We start from the raw sequence: 13,771 nt of genomic DNA, 5'->3' as shown, positions 1-13,771 counted from the left end.
GGTTTCTTCCATTGTATGAAAATCGGTGTGCCTTGTTGCAATAGCCCAGTCATCAGCGTAGCCAAATTTCATACAAGCTGTTGCTGGCATATCAGAAAAGTGTAGGCTGAAAAGCAGTGGGGCTAATACTGAGCCTTGAGGTAAGCCAATTTGAAGAAATTTCTGGCTACTTACTTTTTTCCCATGACGACCTGGAATCCTCTGTTACCAATCATGTTACCAATAAGCTTTGCCAATTTTTGACATGGAATTATTTTCATCAGTTTATAGAGTAGGCTTTGTCTCCAGACAGTATCATAGGCTGCTGACAAGTCAATGAAGGCCACAGATGTTTTTAATTTCTTTTGGAAACCCGTTTCAATATGTATTGTAAAAGGCAGTACTTGGTCTGCACAGCTGCGGGTGGGACGAAAGCCGGCTTGTTCTGCCGAGATGGCCGTTGCGTATTGTCTGGCCGATCCTGTTAAGTAGTACTCGTTCCAGAAGTTTGTACATCATGGTAAGCAGTGCTATGGGCCAGTAGATTTGCCGAAGATTTCCCGGTTTACCTGGCTTTAGGAGGACAATTATCCGGGCGCGTTTAAGCTCTTGGGATATGTTTCCTGTCTGCAGTAGTGATGTGAAGAACTTTGCTAACCATATTTTGGTATATTTGCCAGACTTGATAAGAAACTCTGGGAGGATGTCATCTGAGCCAGGGGCTTTACCTGGTTTTGTGTCCTTTAATGCTGCCGAGATCTCTTCGGGGGTAATGTCGCATGAATATTTATTGTCAACACTGGCTGTTGCTTTAAGCTTTCTAAGTTCACATTTAATGCGTATTGTTGTCTCTCGGTGGTTTATCCCTTTAGATGTTTTAAGAATGTGAAAAGCAATTTTGTTAGGTGTTGTGGGGTTTTCTTCTCGAGTGAAACGGCTGGCTCCTCCTAGTTTTCGAAGCAGGGACCATGCTTTTCTGCTGGATACTTTAAAGTTCATAGCCTGAGTAGTTTCCATCCACTTCCGTCGTAGTGCAGTATCAAGGCTGTGTACGAGTTCTTAGCTGTTTCTCTGTCACCGCTGCTTTGGTAGTCATTATACAGTTCCTCACACTCTTTGCGGTCTCCTGTAGGTGTGTGCTTTTTTGCTGTACTGATGACTGCTCCCACAAATCTTTTATAGCTATCAGCAGATTGACAGATCCATCCCAGGCATTTATCGAGGTCTTCAGAGTAAGCTTTCCAATCTGCATTTTGTAGGTTCCATCTGAGTCGAGGAGTTGAGGTTACCAATGGAATACTTGCGCCGATTTCTACTAGGACTGTACAGTGTTGACTGTGAGGGAAATATGCCAGAACATTTCTGCTTGTGTTGACAAGCTGGTGATTTTCATCAGCCGTGACAAAGCATAGGTCTGGGTCATACTCTCGTTTCCAAGCTGCTGATCTGAAGGAACCACGATCTTTAGCATTGAAAATGAGGTGGATGTTGCTTTCTTCTGCCCAGTTTGCTAAGGCCTCACCATTTGTATCAGTTGTTCTGTATCGCCATTGCGTGTGGTGGCTATTAAAGTCCCCTACTAAGACCGCGGGATGGCGGTGTGATTGGAGAACATGTGCTGGCCATACGGATCCTGGTCGTTTGTAATGTTACTTACGACCAGTTCACCTATTTTGATTATCACAGAGTGGATATTGTCATTTGTGGAAGTGGATAGCAGGTGAGCGTTCTCTGCTTTATTTTTGACGTATGTGGCTACTCCATAGGCATGGTGGTATGTTGCAGCAATGATATCGTATCCTGGTATTTTTCCTCTGGAGCGTAGTTGATCTTCGTTATTTGTGTGGGTTTCCTGTAGGGAAACCACATCAATGTTACGCTTAGTCAATAACTTTTGAAGAATTTGGCATTTGGTTTTACGAATGCCCTCAATGTTCAATTGACATATTTTAATACTTGTTCCAAGTTTCCTAGATGCTTGGCCCTGAGAAGGGCTCTTGATGTGATTACGAGTCATTTCCTCTCGATTATGTACTTCTCGTATAGCCAGGAGGTTTAGAAAGATTGTCTGGCTGCCAATTTTGTTGCCTTCTTAGCACCACTCAGGGGTCACGTGTGGGGAAAATTTCAGGTTTACACCTACGGACGTGAAGCAACATCGACTCCCATTACGAAGTGAACTTCGCAGGTAATCAGAGATCAAATCTGTAAGGCGATTAGGTAAACTTTGTTCTCCGTTCACAGCTGTTCAGTAGCGGTACTCGCTTTAGGTACAGATATGTAAAACTGAAGAAATAGCAAAAAGGTGGGAATTTGAGGTGATGGGACCTGGATAAACTGAAAGAACCAGAGGCTGTAGAGAGCTTCAGGGAGACCATTAAGGAACGATTGACAAGAATGGGGGAAAGAAATACAGTAGAAGAAGAATGGGTAGCTTGAGAGACGAAATAGTGAAGGTAGCAGAGGATCAAGTAGGCAAAAAGACGAGGGCTAATAGAAATCCTCGGGTAACAGATGAGATACTGAATTCAATTGATGAAAGGAGAAAATGTAAAAATGCAGTAAATGAAGCAGGCAAAAAGGAATGCAAAAGTCTCAAAAATGAGATCGATAGGAAGTGCAAAATGGCTAAGCAGGGATGGCTAGAGAACAAATGTAAGCATGTAGAGGCTTATCTCACTAGGGGTAAGACAGATACTGCCTACAGTAAAATTAAAGAGACCTTTGGAGAAAAGAGAACCACTTGCATGAATATCAAGAGCTCAGATGGATACCCAGTTCTAAGCAAAGAAGGGAAAGCATAAAGGTGGGAGTATATAGAGGGTCTATACAAGGACGATGTTCTTAAGGACAATATTATAGAAATGGAAGAGAATGTAGATGAAGAGTTTAACAGAGCACTGAAAGACCTAAGTCGAAACAAGGCCCCAGGAGTAGACAACATTCCATTAGAACTACTGATAGCCTTGGGAGAACCAGCCCTGACAAACTCTGCCATCTGGTAAGCAAGATGTATGAGACAGGCGAAATACCCTCAGACTTCAAGAATAATATAATAATTCCGATCCCAAAGAAAGCAGGTGTTGACAGATGGCAAAATTACCGAACTATCGGTTTAATAAGTCACGGCTGCAAAATACTAACGCGCATTCTTTACAGACGAATGGAAAAACTGGTAGAAGTCGACCTCGGGGAAGATCAGTTTGGATTCCGCAGAAATGTTGGAACACGTGAGGCAATATTGACCCTACGACTTATCTTATAAAATAGATTAAGGAAAGGCAAACCTACGTTTCTAGCATTTGTAGACTTAGAGAAAGCTTTCGACAATCTTGACTGGAATACTCTCTTTCAAATTCTAAAGATGGCAGGGGTAAAATACAGGGAACGAAAGAATATTTACAATTTGTACAGAAACCAGATGGCAGTTATAAGAGTCGAGGGGCATGAAAGGGAAGCAAGGGTTGGGAAGGGAGTGAGACAGGGTTGTAGCCTGTCCCCGATGTTATTCAATCTGTATATTGAGCAAGCAGTGAAGGAAACAAAAGAAAAATTCGGAGTAGGTATTAAAATCCATGGAGAAGAAATAAAAACTTTGAAGTTCGCCGCTGACATTGTAATTCTGTCAGAGACAGCAACGGACTTGGAAGAGCAATTGAAAGGAATTGACAGTGTCTTGAAAGGAGGATGTAAGATGAACATCAACAATAGCAAAACGAGGATAATGGAATGTAGTCAAATTGAGTCGGGTGATGCTGAGGGAATTAGATTAGGAAATGAGACACCTCAAGTAGTAAAGGAGTTTTGCTATTTGGGGAGCAAAAAACTGATGATGGTCGAAGTAGAGAGGATATAAAATGTAGACTGGCAATCGCAAGGAAAGCGTTTCTGAAGAAGAGAAATTTGTTAACATCGAGTATAGATTTAAGAGTCAGGAAGTCGTTTCTGAAAGTATTTGTGTGGAGTGTAGCCATGTATGGAAGTGAAACATGGACGATAAAATAGTTTGGACAAGAAGAGAATAGAAGCTTTTGAAATGTGGTGCTACAGAAGAATGCTGAAGATTAGATGGGTAGATCACATAAATAATGAGGAGGTATTGAACAGATTTGGGGAGAAGAGGAGTTTGTGGCACAACTTGACTAGAAGATGGGATCGGTTGGTGGGACATGTTCTGAGGCATGAAGGAATCACCAATTTAGTAGGTAGGTAGTTAGTTAGTGTTTAACGTCCGTCGACAACGAGGTCATTAGAGACGGAGCGCAAGCTCGGGTTAGGGAAGGATTGGGAAGGAAATCGGCCGTGCCCTTTCAAAGGAACCATCCCGGCATTTGCCTGAAACGATTTAGGGAAATCACGGAAAACCTAAATCAGGATGGTTGGAGACGGGATTAAACCGTCGTCCTCCCGAATGCGAGTCCAGTGTGCTAACCACTGCGCCACCTCGCTCGGTACCAATTTAGTATTGGAGGGCAGCGTAGAGGGTAAAAATCGTAGAGGGAGACCAAAAGATGAATACACTAAGCAGATCCAGAAGGAAGTAGGTTGCAGTAGGTACTGGGAGATGAAGAACCTTGCACAGGATAGAGTAGCAAGGAGAGCTGCATCAAACCAGTCTCAGGACTGAAGACCACAACAACAACAACATGTAAAATATCAAGAAAATCAGCAGTTTTGTAGTTTAGTATATCAGGTGGTGATGTTTCGTAATTAACTACATTGCAAGTCGGCTATCTGCAAGAGCAGATCGTAGCTGGCATGCACAGATGTCGGCGACGGACGTACGTGCAGTCAGCGCTGTGGCACGCGGCAATGTCGCACAGTTCCCGTGGCCAGGGCTGCATAGCAGACAGACTGCAGTCACGCGATCTTTTTTAGTAGCACACTAGCGTGCGCGGGCGTTTCGGATTGTCGGTTTTCCTCCCCGGCAAGTTTCTTCTACAGCAAATACGTTGATTCACATGCTGAAGCAGCGTGAACAATGGAGCTACAACTTTCGTCTGACGCTGACCCACTAAGACATAGAAGTATTTAATAGTACAGGTATGAAAGGACAGAGTAAGAAATCGGGCGGTAGCGACTGTTCAAGTCCTTGGCGGGAGATGCACAGTACCACTATTACCGATTTTCTTTCCAGTTCCATTCGCTCACAGGGCGAGAGGAAAATGACTGTTGTGGCGTTCGCTGTGTTATTCTGTGGTTTGGTATTTAACTAATTTGTAAATGAAAATGATAATCTTATTTTATTACATTGAGTAATTACTAAATAATTTTTCTCCCGGCTAAAGAATTGGCCAAGTTGCTAAAGAACTCCAAGTTAACGTCGTGTTAAAGTGTTGTCTGTAAGTTGTGTAACTGTCACTAAATCACAGTTCATACAACAGATTCTATACAACTATTGATTATGATGGAAATAGTTATCTTCAGCAAAATGATCATTAAAACCACCGAATGTCAGCCGCGCACAACACTGACGTATGTTACCTGAAACAATATTCTTCGCAACTGGTGCGTAATTAATTTCGGCTTTATACATCCGCTAGAAAAGTTTGTTATAAGGATCGTGCTATGAGCACTGTTTTTAAAGAACCAATCTGATTCGAATCATTTTCATTAAAATGAGTTCGGGACCACCGGTGCACATTTATTTTTACACGTTTGTATTACGTTCGGCATTTATGTCTGCATAGTTGCGTAATTTGAATTTGCCGCTGAGATAATTGTTAAGATGGCGGCAGACAATTGATAGAGACTTTCTATTGTTAGAGCAAATAAGTATTTTAAATGCTTATTAAACATATTAGACTTCATCAAGCAAACACTTGATTTTTTTCTAAGGAAAACAGACAAAAACGCGATACAAATCGCTATCATCAATGGCTGCGCTCCTTGCAGCGGAAAGAAATAATTAACACAGATAATGCTTACTGAGAGAGGAATTAAAGTTACAAATAATTATTCACTCATATTTATAATAATAATGAACTCTATTCTCAAGTAATAAATAACAAATAATTACTATTTCTTAACAGACCTCAGTTTGCTATGCGTCCGCAACCTACAAAAGTAATCCAACAAAAGGTAAAAATAAAGGAAGACAAACGCAGATCATAAAAGGAATTTACAATTATCATTGTCTTTGTATGATACACATCGATATATCCAATTACATCATAGAATATTATATAAATAATTAATATTTATCATCTTTTTCACTATTTTTTATATGTCAAATAGATAATGTTTATAACTGTTACAGGCATAATTTCCTCTCGTCGCACTGTAGCTAAAATTTATCTCGTGGATGTTACACTGTCTGTACACTGGCATGACAAAAGTCATGGAATAGCGGTGTAGACACATACAGGTGGCGGTAGTACCGCGTCCACAAGGTATAAAAGGGCGGAGCTATCATTGTACTTATGTGATATACCCTGAAGCGCCAAAGAAACTGGTATAAGCATGCGTTTTCAAATACAGGCAGAATACGGCCTTGCGGTCGGCTACACCTATATAAAACAAGTGTCTGGCGCAGTTGTTATATCAGTTGCTGCTGCTACAATGCCAGGTTATCAAGATTTAAGTGAGTTTGAACGTGGTGTAATAGCCGGCGCACGAGCGATGGGAAACAGCATCTCCGAGGAAGTGATGAAGTGGAGATTTTCCCGTACGACCATTTCACGATTGTACCAGGAATGTCAGGAATCCGGTAAAACATCAAACCTCCGACGTCGCTGCGGTCGAAAAAGTATCGGGACAAACGATGACTGAAGAGAATGGTTCAACGTGACAGAAGTGCAACCCTTCCGCAAATTGCTGCAGATTTCAGTGCTGGACTATGAGCAAGTGTCAACGTGCGAACTATTTAGCGAAACATCATCGATATAGACTTTCGGAGCCTAAGGCCCACTCGTGAACCCTTGATAAGAACAGGACACAAAACTTTATGCCTCGTTTTAAACACAGCTGCTTGGTTCAGTGACCGTTTATAAATTAAAGGTGAAACAAATGAGTCCCTGGTCACAATTTTTAGTCTCACTAACCACGTTTCAACACTTCTAAGAGTGCCTTCATCAGAATTTAAATGTTTGAAGTGGCCTATAACATAACTACAAATTTATGGGAAAAGAAAATTTTTTGTATAAAAGTGTAACTACTGACTGACAATACAAGACAGAGACAGTACTTACATGTCACGTATAAAATAAATAACAGGCCAGAAGGGCTTTAGTCACAACTTTTTTCAAAAAGAATGCATGAAGGTGAGCCACGATGGGCTGCTCATATCTGTGAAGCCACAGGTAGCAACGGACTGAGGCGCCCGCGTTAACAAGTGCGGGCAGGTGAACATGACACCAAGAGTGCCGTCTGTTAGCCGTAAATATAAGTAGGCTATTTAACATTTAAAATATAGACAGATGAACGTTAAAATGAACAGTATTTAGTATTTGAACTCACACGTAAAGTTTTATATGACAACAGCAGACATGGTAACATTTTGCTTATATAAAAGCATAGAAATACAGTTTGAAAACTGAAAACTGATTAACTGTACAAAAAGAAGCAGTACTTACACGTCACGTATAAAATAAATATAAAGCGAAACAGCTTTTTTTGCTACTTGTAAGAAAGATCCCAAGTTCTTTAGACCTATCATTAAAAATCTCATTTCTGACAATGTTAAAAAGCTATATGCTAAAAAAAAGACCTTCTTAATGAAGAGGCATTTATGCCACATATTTTGATACTCAAAAACTCAGAAGAATGTTCAAATGTGTGTGAATTCCTAAGGGACCAAAATGCTGAGCTCATCGGCCCCTAGACTTACACACTACTTAAATTAACTTATGTTAAGAACAACACACACACCCATGCCGGAGGGAGGAATCGAGCCTTCGGCGGGTGAGGCCGCGCAGTCCGAGACATGGCGCCTGAAACCGCGCGGCCACTCCGCGCGGCTCAAAAACTTACTTATCAAAACCTACAGGGTACTTCTCGTTCACCTACAATCACGAAATTATCAAGAAGTAATTTTCACAGTACAAGTAAAGGAAGAATCCGAAATTGTTAATTTGTAATTGCATCAAACGAAAATAAAATATTGGTTGTGTCACTTGTTATCCGACCTCCAACTTGAAACTAAAACATTACCGAAAGTCCTAGAATCCCTGGGACCGATGTCTTGCCAGTATTATTGTTGATAATAGGTGCAAATCGTCAATATCATCGATTTCCGGAATGGATAAACCGTCTGTATACATTGTTAAGTTTGTACGGAATGGTAGAGTCCTACTCGCTTGTGGCCTGTTATACTTAAATTAATTTCCTTATCTTGTTTACTGTTTTGTGTGATTTTTACTCTTAGATGTTTGTACTCTTCAGTATGTGTAATAGTTCTCATAACTCCTTCCAGTGTCAGATCTTTATTTGTTCCTCCTATTACCAAGTATTTAGTTTTATTCCTGTTGTACCGAACCCCCCCCCCCTCCTTTTTTTCAGTTTTAATGACCAACAGTGTTCTTGCTGTCTATGCATGAACGCCTGACACGGACATGGCACCATGTGATTGAATTTACTCATTATGAGATTACTGAAGGGCGATCTGTTTAAGTTGTTAAAAACCACTCAAAAGCCAAGATCGCTCAAAATACTTTTTGTTGCTATTGGTTACCCGTCTTGAGCTGAATGCAATTTAATCAACGTAATTAATAAGAATACACCAGACGCGTTTCGCCTTTATTTATAAAACATTTTCCGTGGTTATTTTTCCTATTCATACGTTTGTAAATTTTTTGTTCTTTTACGTTAAAAACAGCGTATTGTTTATTAAGTTGGTGTGCGAGTAACTTACGATGTTTCTTTACATATTCTGCTCCTTCCGTACTTACTAGCAGCGGTCGACATTAAAAGATTTCATTCACATTGGCACCTGGCAGTTTTTGCGATTCTGCAGTATTTCTTGGGCTGCATTATTTACACTTTTGTAACTGTTTCTCATTCGCACAAATGGAAACTTCGTGTGGCTAGGGCCTCCAGTCCAGTAGACCAGTCGCCTGATGCAAGTCTTTTGAGTTGACAGTGTTTATGTCTGTTCGTTTGTTTTCGTTCACGTTGTGAGTGTTGTCAACCTGTGAAACAACTTTTTTGTGTGTGCGAGAGTTAGTGAAAATCTGAGAAGTTGTCTTGTATGTTAGGTAGAGACGTGAGAGAAATGGGGTGGGTTGACAATTCTTTTCTTCTTTTTTTGGGGGGGGGGGGGAGGAGGAGGGGTAGCAGCAATGGGCCTGGACGGTGATTGCAGGCCAGAATCTGGGAGGATATGTTAGTGGTAAATGGAGCATGTGGTTATATGTCTGTATTTTATTTTATATTAAGAGGTCGATCAGTTTAAAGAGTGTGTGGTTTTGCCAGGCTGGTTTGATCATTTATGTGTTGTTTCTCTTCTGTTTCGATATTTTGGAAGTGGCAGTTTTTTTAAGGTGAGGAGTAGTTTTTTGTTGTTGTCTATCCTTATGATTTCCATGTCTGTGTCTCTGGCTGTAATTTTATGTTGGTGTTGGTGTAAGTGTTCAGCAAAAGTTGAATGATTTGTCCAATATTTCCATTCTCTTACACGTTCTTTCTATCTGGTGTCTAACATCCTCCGCATTTTAACCAATAGTTTTTGTTGTTGTTGTGGTCTTCAGTCCAGAGTCTGCTTTGCTGCAGATCTCCATGCTACTCTGTCCTGTGCAAGCCTCTTCATCTCGGAATAGCTACTGCAACCTACGGCCTTCTGAATCTGCTTAACACATTCATCTCTTGGTCTCCGTCTACGATTTTTAACCGCCACGCTAGCCTCCAATACTAAAGTGGTGATCCCTTGATGCCTCAGAAAGTGTCCTACCAACCGATCCCTTCTTCTGGTCAAGTTGTGCCACAAACTCCTCTTCTCCCCAGTTGTGTTCAGTACCTCCTCATTAGTTACGTGGTCCACCCACCTAATCTTCAGCGTTCTTCTACAGCACCACATTTCGAAAGCTTCTATTCTCTTCTTGTCTGTGTTTCACTTCCATAGATGGCTACACTCCATACAAATACTTTCAGAAAAGACTTCCTAACACTTACTTCTATACTCGATGTTAACAAGTTTATGTTCTTCAGAATCGCTTTCCTTGCCATTGCCATTCTACATTTTATATCCTCTCTACTTCAACCATCATCAGTTATTTTGCTCCCAAATCGGAAAACTCATATACTATTTTAAGTGTCTCATTCCCTAATCTAATTCCCTCAGCATCATCTGATTTGATTCGATTAAATTCCATTATCCTCGTTTTGCTTTTGTTGATGTTCATCTTATATCCTCCCTTTAAAACACTGTCCATTCCGTTGAGCTGCTCTTCCAGGTCATTTACTGTCTCTGACAGGATTAAAATGTCATTGGCGAACCTTAAAGATTGTATCTCATCTCCATGGATTTTAATTCCTACTCCAAATTTTTCTTTTGTTTCTTTTACTGCTTGCTCCGCATACAGATTGAATAACATTGGGGATAGGCTACAACCCTGTCTCACTCCTTTCCCAACCACTGCTTCCCTTTCGTGACCCTCGACTCTCTGGCTTCTTTACAGATTATAAACAGCCTTTCGCTCCTCGTATCTTATCCCTGCTACCTTCAGAGCCTGAAAAAGAGCATTCCAGTCAACATTGTCAAAAACTTTATCTAAGTGTACAAATGATGAAAACGTAGGTTTGTCTTATCTAAACCCATTTTCTAAGATACGTCGTAGGGTCAGTATTGGCTGGCGTGTACCAATATTTCTACAGAATCCAAACTGATCTTCCGCGAGGTCGGCTTCTACAAGTTTTTCCATTCGTTTGTAAAGAATTCTTGTTAGTATTTTGCAATCGTGATTTAGTAAACTGATAGTTCGCCAATCTCTGCTTTCTTTGGGATTGGAATTATTATATTCTTCTTGAAGTCTGAGGGTATTTCGCCTGTCTCATATATATCTTACGCAGCAGATGGAAGAGTTTTGTCATGGCTGGCTCTCCCAAGCCTGTCAGTAGTTCTAATGGAATGTTGTCTACTCCTGGGGGCTTGTTTCGACTTAGGTCTTTCAGTGCTCTGTCAAATTCTTCACGTAGTATCGTATCTCTAATTTCATCTTCCTCTACGTCCTCTTCCATTTCCATAACATTGCCCTTAAGTACATTGCCCTTGTATAGACCCTGCATATACTCCTCCCACCTTCCTGCATTGCCTTCTATGCTTAGGATAGGTTTCCATTGTAACCATTAGTAACAGATTTTAACTGCTGCTACGGAAGATGGTCATGCAAACAAACGTAAAATACACTACTGGCCATTAAAATTGCTACACCAAGAAGAAATGCAGATGCTAAACGGGTATTCATTGGACAAATATATTATACTAGAACTGACACGTGATTACATTTTCACGCAATTTGGGTGCATAGATCCTGAAAAATCAGTACTCTGAAAACCACCTTTGGCCGTAATAACGGTCTTGATACGCCTGGGCATTGAGTCAAACACAGCTTGGATGGCGTGTACAGGTACAGCTGCCCATGCAGCTTCAACACGATACCACAGTTCATCAAGAGTAGTGACTGGAGTATTGTGACGAGTCAGTTGCTCGGCCACCATTGACCAGGCGTTTTCAATTGATAAGAGATCTGGAGAATGTGCTGGCCAGAGCAGCAGTCGAACATTTTTTGTATCCAGAAAGGTCCGTACAGGACCTGCAACATGCGGTCGTGCATTATCCTGCTGAAATGTTGGGTTTCGCAGGGATCGAATGAAGGGGAGAGCCACGGGTCGTAACACATCTGAAATGTAACGTCCACTGTTCAACGTGCCGTCAATGAGAACGAGAGGTGACCGAGATGTGTAACCAGTGACACCCCTTACCATCACGCCGGGTGATACTCCAGTATGACGATGACGAATACACACTTCCAATGTGCGTTCACCGCGATGTCGCCATCACGGATGAGACAATCATGATGCTGTAAACAGAACCTGGATTCATCCGAAAAAATGACGTTTTGCCATTCGTGCACCCAGGTTCGTCGTCGAGTACACCATCGCAGGCGCTTCTGTCTGTGATGCTGCATCAAGGGTAACCGCAGCCATGGTCTCCGAGCTGATAGTCCATGCTGCTGCAAACGTCATCGAACTGTTCGTGCAGATGGTTGTTGTCTTGCAAACGTTCCAATCTGTTGACTCAGGGATCGAGACGTGGCTGCACGATCCGTTACAGTCATGCGGATAAGATGCCTGTCATCTCGACTACTAGTGATGCGAGGCCGTTGGGATCCAGCACGGCGTTCCGTATTACCCTCCTGAACCCACCGATTCCATATTCTGCTAACAGTCGTTGGATCTCGACCAGCGCGAGCAGTAATGTCACGATACGATAAACAGCAATCGCGATACGCTACAATCCGACCTTTATGAAAGTCGGAAACGTGAAGGTACGCATTTCTCCTCCTTACACGAGGCATCACAACTACGTTTCACCAGGGAACGCCGGTCAACTGCTGCTTGTGTATGAATAATCGGTTGGATACTTTCCTCATGTCAGCACGTTGTAGGTGTCGCCACCGGCGCCAAGCTTGTTTGAATGTTCTGAAAAGCTAATCATTTGCATATCACAGTATCTTCTTCCTGTCGGTTAAATTCCGCGTCTGTAGCACATCTTCGTGGTGTAGCAATATTAATGGCCAGTAGTGTATTTTTATTCGAGGCAACCGGTTTCAACAGTCTTAGATGTTATCGTCAGGTGTTAAACTTTTTTTATAGTAAGACGTGTTCGTTTTACCCTTTCTATGAGGTTCAGCGTAAAATGAACACGTTTTACTACCAAAAAAATGATTAAGACCTGAAGGTGACAGGTAAGACTGCTGAAACGGGTTGTCTTGAATGAAACATACCTTGTGCGGTGATGGCTCTTGAGTGGTTCCCTGTCTTTGGCACAATACTTTTCGCGTGACGTTCTTGTACAGCAAAGTTTACTTATCCGGCACCACCTGTTCCGGATTTTTTATTAACAACCAAACCCAATTCAAAAGTAGTAGCAGTGTGCATAGCTAAAATACTAGGAGAAAGGATGATCTTCACTATTCAAGATTAAATCTAACTTTGGCACAGAAAGGGGTGAATTATACTGCCACTAAGGTCTTTGGTCACTTACCAAATAGTATCAAAAGTCTGACAGATAACCAAAAGTATTTAAGAAGAAATTAAAAGAATTTCTGAATGACAACTCCTTCTACTCCATAGAGGAATTTTTAGATATAAATTAAGAAAAAAAGAGAAAAAACCAAACAAAAAAATTATTAAGAAAAATTAAAAAAAGAACAAAAAATAAAAAAGTTGTTATATTAACTTTATTATGTTGTTAAATTAACTTAATTATGTCATGTTGTAACCTCCCCACACGAAATAACTAAATAAATTTAAATATTAATAATGAATGTGATTCTAATTTAATGTAACCTCTCTACAGAAACTCATTCAGATTTAACCTCCACACAAAATTTGTTTCCCATTTAATGTACCCACAAAATTCTTTTCTCATTTAATGTAAGCTCGAAACAGAAAAATTCCTAAACCTCGTAATAAAAAATAAATTCAGTAACCTGGTAAAATTTGGACGACAGCAGTGCTGCGTCATGGCCCTGTAAGATCATTCTGAATAAAAAAAAGGAAAAAATTCTTACCTCAATAAAAACGGCGAATATATCTGCTCTTACAATAGCTCTTTTCCGGCACATCTCTGTGC

General features: G+C 40.9%; 1 protein-coding gene across 1 annotated transcript in view; it reads left to right on the top strand.

Annotated features, from left to right (window-relative positions):
• Positions 1-13,771, top strand: part of LOC124777037 — a 107,711-nt gene that overhangs the window by 92,249 nt on the left and 1,691 nt on the right. The window lies entirely within an intron of this gene.

This window comes from Schistocerca piceifrons, chromosome 2 (assembly GCF_021461385.2).
Source record: "Schistocerca piceifrons isolate TAMUIC-IGC-003096 chromosome 2, iqSchPice1.1, whole genome shotgun sequence".
NCBI classification, from domain to species: domain Eukaryota; kingdom Metazoa; phylum Arthropoda; class Insecta; order Orthoptera; family Acrididae; genus Schistocerca; species Schistocerca piceifrons.
Note: the sequence above shows the minus strand (reverse complement) of the source record. Positions and strands in the feature narration are given on the sequence as shown.